At 32.4% G+C, this 11,352-nt stretch overlaps 1 protein-coding gene across 4 annotated transcripts in view; it reads right to left on the bottom strand.

Annotated features, from left to right (window-relative positions):
- The window catches only part of LOC106471273, a 13,698-nt gene extending 12,804 nt beyond the window's left edge, over positions 1-894 (bottom strand). For 2 of the 4 annotated variants that reach the window (XM_022399880.1, XM_022399881.1), the window contains exon 1: positions 740-879. The gene's annotated coding sequence lies outside the window, so the exon portion shown is untranslated. Of the gene's footprint in view, positions 1-739 lie in introns of all 4 variants that reach the window. The other 2 variants (XM_013931865.2, XM_022399877.1) reach the window with 2 other exon arrangements.
- Positions 895-11,352: the final 10,458 nt, after the last annotated feature.

The following is an 11,352-nucleotide window of genomic DNA, read 5'->3' as shown; positions in this document are numbered from 1 at the left end:
ATTTTTTCGAAGCAGAATTTGAATGCGTAGACAAACAGGTAGAATTTTAACGGACAAATTATCGTTATAACTCTGACACTTTACCACAGCTACTTTCATTTTCTCTCGTGTGTGAATATATTTTAAATAAGACAGGTGTTTATACGATCTAATTAGAGCCTAACCAGTATTACAAATAAATGTCTTCACACTGTCATTTAGTACCTTTTCAAAGTCATATTCCTTTCTATTTATAAAAGGTTTGATTGTTTTGTCGAATTATGAGCAAATCTACACGAGGGGTATCTGTTCTAGTCGTCTTTAATTTTGAAGCGAGAGATTAGTGGGAAGAAATTTAGACAACACCGCTAACTCTCAGGCTTTTCTTGTCAGACCAAATTGTTGTATTTCAACGTCACCCTTATAACGCAACCACGGCACCACATTTCGGAAGTGATGATATACAGTCCGGAACATTGACCTCTAGGCCACCCTCGGACTGTTTTTAAGAGGACTGAAGGAAATATATATATATATATATATTGTTTTCTTTCTTCAGTTTCTATAAACTATTTATTTCACTGCTGATCATAAGGCTATTCGAGAAATTCTGAAGTGTTTTACACATATGACTTTACGGTATTGCACGATGCACTTAGCTAACAAATAAGTCTTAGTAACAAGAAATTTGAAATAGAAAAGGAATGTAGAATTTAAGTGAAGTTCGAGAAAACAAAACAAACAAAAAACCTTAACTCACAAAACAAAGAACAACAAGTATTGTGGCCAAATTTTCTTTAACGACGATCTGTTTCTCTAATTTTCAGCAGTAACATAGCAAAAAACAACTAGATAGGACTAAAAGCAAGACATGTTCTACAGGCTTTCCTTAGTAGCTACTGGTTGACGTCACTGTTCTCCCCCTACCTGCAGTGTTGCGAATTTTTTAGGGTGGCTTAGATATCCACTTGTTTCGAAATGAAGTGATTAGAATTATGGTGTGGATTTTTTAAACATCTTGGTTAAGAAGTTATTTGAAAGCAATCGTGTTAGTCACGTGCCATAAATCCAGACTACTTTAGAAGTCGTCTTTAAAACAAGTTAAAACAAGGTAAAATCACTTTAAAATTAAGTGAAGAGCTAACTGTATAATGTTACAGATACTGAACAGTAGCAAGCTTACGGAATTACAACGCTAAAATTCGGGGTTCGATTCCCTGCGATGAACACAGCAGACTCCCCCAGTGTGGCTTTGCCCTAAAAACAAGCAAGCAAACAATACCTATACTGAAAGTGGAAAATAAAGAGAGAGCATGGTTTCAGAAAACCGTGCTTGATATAAAATGGACTAACAGATTTTATAATGTAATATAATAATCTCGCATACTTTATTTAGCTAGGTAAGATATTCTGAATATAACATCATTAAACTAATAAGTGAATTTTGAAATAACAAGTTCATAAATACATGTGCATTATTAAACAAGATAGAACGGGAAAAGAGGAAGTTAAATTTAATCAAAAACATGCATGTAAAAACGCAAGCCAAGCACAAAGCAATTATAAAAAAACAAAAGGTTAAATATTTTAGATACTTTGATACTTGGATTTCATGAATTTGTGAGTTAAAACATAAAAGTCGACTTTTACCTTTTATCTCTTTATGTCTTAGCTTAACACCATTTATCAGGTAAGAACCTTTGTTTTGTTTTATTCTCATAACTCCCATAAAACAAAGTATGTATAGAAATCTACATTTCACTTTTTAGATTTTTACGTCTTAATTAGCAAATTTTTTAACACCAGAACAAGGACTTATAGCTTTTTCACTTTCACATAAGCATACTCTCAAAAACACTGAATAGCTCCAGTTAGGATTGTTGCATTACAAAAACTGGTCGTCACGTAAAAGATAGGTAAAGTCGCTTATGAAGTAACTTTATGTAACATACGAAAGGTGAAGTCACTACTAAAGTTTTGTCGTCTTTTCAAAAGTTAGAACCAGAACAGGGATAGAGTGAGTACTGGAGATCAGTAATCGCATACAAGTACGAATAATTCATATTTTTATTAAAACGAATACAGGAAAAATGCTAAATATACGAATACGAATACTTAGGAATGTATTCATGACTACTTTGTCAGGTAATATAAAAGAGCAGGCGATAAGATTTCAATACTTTTATTTTATGAAACAAACGTTTTAGAAACTGAAACAAAAAATGTTAACAAATAACATTTCAATACTTTTATTTTATGAAACAAACGTTTTAGAAACTGAAACAAAAAATGTTAACAAATAACATTTCAATACTTTTATTTTCAAAATGCAATAACAAAGTTTTTGAATAAAAACATAGTTTTCAAAGAGACTTATAGATATTATAAATGTCCATTGTTCTGATAAACATCAGTCTATCAAATGTTTTGTCAGTGAGGCGGCAGCGATCAGGTCTGAGGGTTTTACTTCCGATGTTAATAAACGATCAACAGAAACAGAGTGTTTGGCTAGTAGAGATAGTGTAGGAAAGTTTTTCATGGATCTTAATATAATCTAAAGGATTACTTTATTTAGCACTGCAAGGACCAACGAGGTAGGCGTTGACCTCTGTATTCTGTGAAGATAAGGTGGCTGGTTTATTGGAGGTAGCAAATAAACTAAAGATCTTACTTCTTTTGGGAGGGGGAATTTACAGTCCTCTTTTGGTTCCACGTTTGTAGGAATATTTGTTGAGGAATGTTTCTTGACTTCTTGCTGCAGGAGCATTCAGTTGGTTTCATATACCATAGATCTAGTGAAACACCAGTGAAGTTTAAATCTGGAATTCAGTGCCGTAGCCAAGCAGAAGACACTTTGTTGCTCATACTGAGTCAGTCGGACATGAACTGATTTCTTCAGTGCAAAGACAAGATTGAAATTATATCTGGACTGTATGCTGCCAGTTTCAGTCATCAGCCCATAAACACATGACATTACATAACTGGAGGCAACAATGTTCTGTTTCTGGGTGAAATTTTTTGCGTCTTCAAAGGTGTCAGTATTGTCACCAAATCTGTAAACACAGTTCTATCACGAAAAGTAAGTTTCGATATAACAGTATCTAGATTATCCAACGTCTCCTGGGGAATCTTCAATAAAGACTTAATCATCTAAATTTCTTAATTCCATCATTTTGATGTTACCGACTGAGCTCTTGCCTCTTCCTCAAGTACATCAGTTGCTTACATTGATTTTAGAATGTAGGATATGGTGGCTGATGCTTTCTAAATTACTTTCAACAGTGGCCCAGCTTTTTTCATGCCCTGACCACAAGCTGCAATATGTGTGAAAAGCAGGGTTTATGTTCAGGAAGAAATCCAGATAAATTTTCTGTTGATTTAGATTCATCCAAAAGTTCATCTTCTGAGTCATTATCTGAAGTTTAATATCTCTCACACTAGGTAGTATTTGCGTTTCAAATCCAGGCAAGCAGAAAGCCTTGATCATATTAGATGCGTTATCACATATCACATATGACAACTTGTTGTTAATGTTAAAGAGATTTATTATTTCATCATATTGAACTCCAATTTTATCACATGTGTGACGCTCCTTGAAATGCCGACATGCCAGCACGACTATTTACATTTTCCAGTCAAATATAAAAAGATCAGTGACTCCAAGAAAGTTGCACATTTGTCTGCTACTCCAGATATTGGGTACAAGTTGCAGAAGAAAGATGACGTTTTGTTGGACTTCATCGAACTTGTTCTCAATCAACATTGCGGACAGATGCTTGCAACTGGGAAGTATATATCGAGAATCCATGGCTGCCTTTAGATCATGAAAATGTTTTGACTCAACCACTGAGAAGGGTTGTGGTGTATTGGCAATACAACTGGCGAGTTTGTTAGTGATATTGCTTCTGACAAGGGTATGTAGACTTATAATTAGTTGATTCTGTACAGTGCGCTGCTATTGTAGGTTGCTGCACCTGGGCGGAAATACTAGAGCCAGATGTAGACTTCTGTAACTCTGCCTCATAATTATGCTAGAAATATAAAACGTATCTCAGTTATATAGTATAAAATATAGTATATAACAAAACATATAATAATAATAAAAACAAGATGAATATAATTCAAAACATGAGAAATTTATCTTAACTATAAGATATAGATTATGATAAAAATGATAAAAAATATTTCATATTAAATAAATATCTCAGTTATAGAATATAGTATAGTTTAATAAAATAATAAGAAATATAGTTTAACAAGCATGATACATTTAGTTTACCTATATTATATTGTATAATTTAAATATAATATAGTTCATATTAACAAAAATAATAAAAAAGGCTTACCTTCAGATGTGTCAGCAGGTTAGAAGTTATTTTACCTGAGGTAGAAATAGTCTGCACACAATATTTACACGTTGCCTTGATGTGACTAGATCTAGCAGTAGGAAATATGAATTGTTCATGTACCAATGAAGGCAGTTTAGTAGCCATCTCAAATTTTCTCAAGTGGCTTGACTTGATTAATAATCATATAATACAATATGTTTTAAGGTGGTTGAAGAGTAGTGACCTAAATTAAGCCTCTGGTAAAAAGGCATCCTTTACTGCTCATGTCACAATTTTTTAGTGAGTTACATTAAAAATGTAGTTAAACTACTTTTTTGTTTACGTTATATCAATTAATATGTCATAAAATCGAGCTAATAATCTATATTTTAATAGTATATAAGTTTTAAGTTTTTGATTTTATAAGGCAATATTTAAAAAAATTCTGAATTTCCTCTAGTGTAAGAAATGCTCTTCTCTAATTTATTTACCACCCCTCTAAGAAATACGAAATTTAATGTACATTACTCATCATAATATTATCATCGCTCAGGCAAATCATAATTTTCATAGCCTTCAATTTTTTTTGGTTACATAGCCATAAAATAGATAATCAAACCCCTCTAGCCACATCCACCTGTCACATCCTCTCTTTCAGGATTTGTCAATAGTTCTCACTGACGTTCAATACTATATTGTTTATAACCAATAGAAAACCAAAGTTTTCATCTATCAAATGCCTTATTACATATATATTTCTCTTTCAATATAGGCTTCGTTCCCAAGGGAAAGTTTCCCGTGGGAATGAAGCCTGTATTGAAAGAGAAATTGAGGTGCTGCAGATGAAGTAATAACAGTCCAGAAATTAGACAAGTACAAAAGTTGGCAATTACTCTTACAATATTAAGTATTTGCTAAATCATTCAGTGCCAATGAATTCGAATACGAATACTTTAATTTTCCCTACCAAAGTATTTAAATACAAGTACGATTACTCCCAAAACTGTATTCGAATGCATTTGAATATGAATACCAGAAGGGGCAAACCTTGGACATACCTCATCATGAGTTATATCATTTCATTGGAAGCACTAAGTTATTTGTATATCTCTTTACAAATCATAGATACAGAAAATAAAGAAACAGGTTGTTTAATGGCATTCCTCTGGTGATGATGACCTTGCCATTCAAGGAGTGTGATCATCACTGCTGATATTGACAGGTTGATCTGTGTGTGGTTACAGATACCAGTAATGAGGATGTCTCCATTTATCCTCTGGAAGATCAAAAGTTCAGCTAGTGATATTGAATCTTGTAATTTTCTGGTAAAAGCCAAATATTTCTTAGAAAGCTTCCGAGGGCTGGTGCATGCATGAACTCCACTAGGGCTGTAGCTGACCTAGCACCTGTTGATTATCTGATCCAAATAGGCTTCCTAAGGTCACTATATAAGACTGCCTTACTGCTGGCTGTATCCTTGTTTATACCAAAGCAACTCCTTTTAAATAGTTAGTGGTCACTTCTTGTACATAAAATATCCCACCAGTATTTGGTTTTGTGCAGCAGAAGCCTAGGTCTACTTTCAAAAATAGGATATATCTCTTGCTGAATAGTTACCTACTTCACAAGCACTGACTGCTTCCCCTGAGCCAACTCCCCAATAATATAAGCAAAACAAGGTAAAAAGATTTACTTCTAAATTAAACATTGAACTCATTTAGCCCACACAAAAATGCAATTACACTACACTAGTAGAGAAACAATATTTGGAAAGCTCAATAATATTCACAAAGCTCAAAACAAGCTTAATTCTACAAATCAAAAATATTTTAAAACCAAACTACTGTAACACAGTACATATGCTGTATTTTTTCCATTCTGAAACAAACGAGGAATCGTGAGTAAATTTACCTAAAAATATCACAAGATCTATTAATATGTGAATTTTGCCTAATTAAAAAAATTCCTTCACCAACAATAATCAAAGCATTGGGAGCACTTGGGTGCACTTGTGTGAAGTAGATCAAAGAGCAGCCATTAGCTCCTTCATGAAAAAACCACTTGCTTATAAATAGTTCAGTTAAAAAAAGCCAAACATATTATTCAACAGCATCAAATAAAACATGTCGTGTTTCTTTATCAGTGTGGTCCAAAACAATTACTGTGATGCTTAATTTAGTAAAGACAAATATCTCAATAACATGGTCATTCTTTATTGACTGAAAATTCTGGTCACTGTGTATTGGCACTCATGTCCATACACAACAGAAGTGAGCATATACATTTGTGGTGTATTTCAATACAGATATGTGCAACATTACATACTAAATTTGCATATACAACTATAGTATCTGACAGAACAACAATGTCATGCATAAGATAACAATTGGTAAATACTTTAACTCCCAGTTGGTAGCGGGAATTTGCCAGGTACTCTGCCAGAGGGCAGCACAAGTGTGTTGACTTCAGGGAGAGGGGTAGAAATTATGATGTCATAGACACCAGAGACGATGACATCATAGTTCCACGAAGTGGAACCAGAGGGCGCACAATCCTAGGGAGGGGTGATATCATAGTTTGATACCAGAGAGCCTGTTACAATATGCAAATTGTGTTACTAAGGTTTATAGGCGGATGTTTTTAATAACCCTTTGGCATTCAACTTCTGATATTCTTAGAAGGTAACATTGGTCTCATCATATTTTGTTTCAAAAATAAAACTAGTGGATGAAATTGTTTAAAATTTGACAAGAACATTCCTAACAATATGTAGGTGCAAAAAAATAAAATATTTAATTTTTATTTTTTCTACTATTTATAATAAAAAATCGTTATTTAATGTACTTATTTGCACTTAGACTCTGAATAGTTCACTTCAAAGGTTATTTTTAAATTAATTATAAAATACTTTTTATTATCTTACAGTTTTCACATTTCATTTGTATAATCTCCTAAATCAATATAAAACGTTTTTTAAGGTAAATGTTTATATTTATTTTCCAATTCATATAATATATCACTAATTCTACCTATTATTATCAATGAACGGTGCAATGAAATGTTTAAAATTAAGAAATGGAAACACATACTTACCTTTTACCTCTTTGTAGAAGTATTTTGAAGCTTGTTTTTAATATGCATAATTTCATGCCTTAATCTTTTCACTTATAGTATATTTTTAACTTTCCTTTCCAGTTATTTGTCTTTTATTTTTTATGGCAATACGTCAACTCATGTCAGTGTGGCTTTATTATTATTACACAGTGACTCACATGCAGATATAGGTTTCACTAAGGCTTTGCACATGTAAATAACACCATCTTGTTTTCACACTTTCACAATCCAGGCAACAACAAGTTAAACTAGTAAAAATCATCAAACCTGTCAGGTATGATTTTTAAAACAAAAATAATACATAATTTACTCAAATATAAAAGTAAAACCTCAATACAATTTAACTGTCTCTCTAACTATAGCATTTTTAGGTAAAAAACCATCATCAGTGCCATAGTCGATCAAGCAGACAACTATATTAATGGCAGTTACATGTATACTGTGAGAAAAACTGTGCACTAATTTTAAATTAACCATTGGTCGAGTATAGTGTAAACTTAGCTCTTTCTGATGACTACAAGTGTACTTGTGTCAACTAACTACATGTACACTGTAGATCTCAAGGCAAAGATAGAAATTGAGCATGGCACCCATCAAGGGTTGGAAAATTTATGTCTGTTTCCCAGTGAATACAGTTCTAAGACTTTATATTTTACGTGACAAAAGGGCATGTGGACCTAAACTGGCATCTAGACATTCGTACACATCGCAAGTGTGTGTGTGTGTGTGTTTCAGATTGTGCTAAAGTGGAGATTTTTCATAGTGTGTGGATCACGTGACACAAAAAATTGCAGATTAAGTATTTTTTAATGTTTTCTTTGAAAAAAAAAGAAATTAAAACTTAGATAACATAAAATTTCAAATTAGAACATGCATTATAATATTACTTTCATTAACATATATTGATAGTAAACTTGTCTAATTAAATTTTGAATTTAATGCAGTATCATGCACAGAACAAAATTTAAAAATTAAGTCAAAAACAATAAGGTTAAGATTTTATATGTGGATGGTGTTACCAAAGTTCTAGAATACTGTTACTATAGGTAGATGTTTTTGCTAAGGTTTCTATAAGTGTTACTAGGTAGATTAAATTTTACAATTTAAATTTTTTTAGATTTAAAATGCAAAAACTTTGAGGTGAGGTACCTCTGTCTAATGTCAAAACTGCTGTTTGTTAGGAAATATAAAAGTCGTCACGTGTTCCCACATACAAAAGACGTGAGCTATTTCAACATATTACTGATGCATAAGCTGATGGCAAAATTACAAACTATAGCTTTGACCCTTTCTTATGCCTAAGGTTAAAACAAATAAGGTTTTCGTTTTTATAAACCAGACATTATATTTCCATATCTTTTGAAACTTCATTTTATGCACATCCAAACCTATTAGTTTTCTAAATACACAAAAAAACACATTCATTAAAAAAGACTTTTAAATATAATTCTTCGATTATTTCCTCACACATATTTTGAAATAATACGTCTATAACATGAATTACCTTTTCACTTACAAATTATGCAATCAAGTTTTCTGTGATTTTCTTATATAAACTGACATTCAAGCTGATTATTCAAGTTATTTTCATTATGAACTGTAGTGTTCAAGTAAGTGTCAAAGTGAATAATCTGTGCTCATAGATTCAGCTATTCTGAATGTGATAAAAGAAAGAGATATTATATCAATACCATGATAATCAAATCGATATATAAACAAAATAGAGGGGGATATTAATAATTTCTTCTGAAGAAAACGATTTAATAACAACAGAGACCTTTACAAAGAAATGAAAATCAGTGTAGCAGCAGTACAAAGAATGAAGGACCATCTTGAAAAGAAAAAGAAACTAAAACCTACCAGGATATGTGACACCTATATTTTTAGTGTTAACAAAGGCTATTGTGAAGGTTGTAAAATAATAGATGGCACAGTATATTTTGAAGAAGGGGATGCCAATACAGTGATTAGTGTTTCCCAAAATATTTTAGACATTTAGTATATTCTGTATGTAATTATTATGATATTGAATGTCAGTGTATTTACTGTAATTAATTGTGGAAATATTTACACAAAAAAAACTTTGTCCTGCCTTTGATTTAAAATGTGAAATAAAATAAACCTATCACTACTGTTAGATAAATCAGAACTGACCTTTGTCATATGGCTGTCAATGACCTCAACATACACCATTTGACAACTTCGTCTAATATATAGCCACACTGTTTCAAGATATGTGTTTGTTTCCAAACATTATAATACCAGATATTTGAAATAATAATTAGGCTGAACTATTGAGCAAACATTACTATTCAAATTTCTAATGAAATCTCATACATTTCACACGTTTAAGTAGATATTAAAATAGGAATAGAATCCATTTTTCATAATAGGATTCGTCGTTTATTTGAACGTCTAAGAAAGCAAAATTATTGTTTTCTTTTATCTCACATGTAAATTTTATACACGGATGTTGTGAGTTTAGGTATTCTAAGAAACGTAATACCTAAACTCACAACATCCATTATAAACTTTACATGTGAGATAAAAGAAAACAATAATTCGTTGTATTTTACAATGAAGTCGTAAATCTCATACATCTCACATGTTGATGTAGTTTTGAAGTCTAAGTAAATAACATAAGTATTAAAAGTAGACTTGATTTGGTCTCTCATTTTAATATTATTCTAAACTGATGGAGACAGTGAACTTTCTATTTCAAAAAGCAACCTTGTTTTTAATTATTTATATATTTTTTTTCATGAATACAAATGCTTGTAATTAAATGCTCTTTTTCTTATATTATTAGTAATTGCTTAATAACATTTTGTCGTATTTGTAAAACTTCTCATCTTTGATATTCAGTTTGTTTGTTTGCAATTAAGCTACTAAGCTACACAATGGACTATCTGTGCTCTGCCCATCACGGATATCGAACCCGGTTTTTAGCGTTGTAAGTCCGCAGACATACCGCTGTGCCACTGAGGGGCTTGATATTTAGTAACAAAATATTCAAGGTAATGACGATGGTAGATCTATACTTTGAGCGCTTAACTCAAGTGATCCATTTATTTATCGCGGTATAACAAAATGCTATCTGTAGGTATATTTCAGTTTACATATATATTTAAAGCAAGTTGTACGCCTGTCTGTTGCCACAAATTGTTGTGAGGAACTGGCTGAACCAGTTTTAATGAAATTTGATGAAGGAGCTTTGGTGGACCTCCCTTCCCACCCCCCATCCAGAAATGCAAAAATGCAATCTCTGGTTGTTGTTTGGTCATGGTATCCTGGAGGATCAGGTAAGCACTGGATCTCTATCTCCCTCCTTGGCTGTCGTTTGATTGGTTGGATCTGTTCAATGAAGCCCACATTATTCTTCAATATTGTTTAGTTAGTAGAGAGAAAAATATTTTTTAACGACATATAGCCTCTGAAATCGTGCTACGATTGTCCTTAGATTGTCGCACACACGAGTGGCTCTATTCAGGTCATATTCATGGGTGTAAAACTTAGAGTTTTCCATTTTTCCGGAAAATATTTCACTTTTTGTCCTCCTCCTAAAATCTAACTAAATTACCATCATTTCAATTTTTCCGCCTTAACTAATGATATGAATGAGGAATCAACTGAGCGAGGAGGCTGGTAAGAAAATACGTGAAGCTGACGCCAAACAAAAGCGACGTTTAATCCTGACATATTTGCTCAGGACGTCCCAAATTACAGCACTATCTTTTAAGCGATACTGCCGGTTATCTTTTCTACTTTATAGTAGGCATACACTCAACCCTCTTATTGTTCTGAGAACAAATGATAACACATTTACAAAAAAGCAGGATATAACTATTGTGTCCTTGCACACTGATTGCACAAACCAAGGACGATTTCACTCAAGTCTGACAGTTATTTTTTCTATTTCTTTTCCTGACTT

The sequence above is a fragment of the Limulus polyphemus genome, unplaced genomic scaffold, assembly GCF_000517525.1.
Source record: "Limulus polyphemus unplaced genomic scaffold, Limulus_polyphemus-2.1.2 Scaffold4509, whole genome shotgun sequence".
Taxonomy (NCBI): Eukaryota; Metazoa; Arthropoda; class Merostomata; order Xiphosura; family Limulidae; genus Limulus; species Limulus polyphemus.
This window is presented reverse-complemented; position numbering and strand designations above follow the sequence as displayed.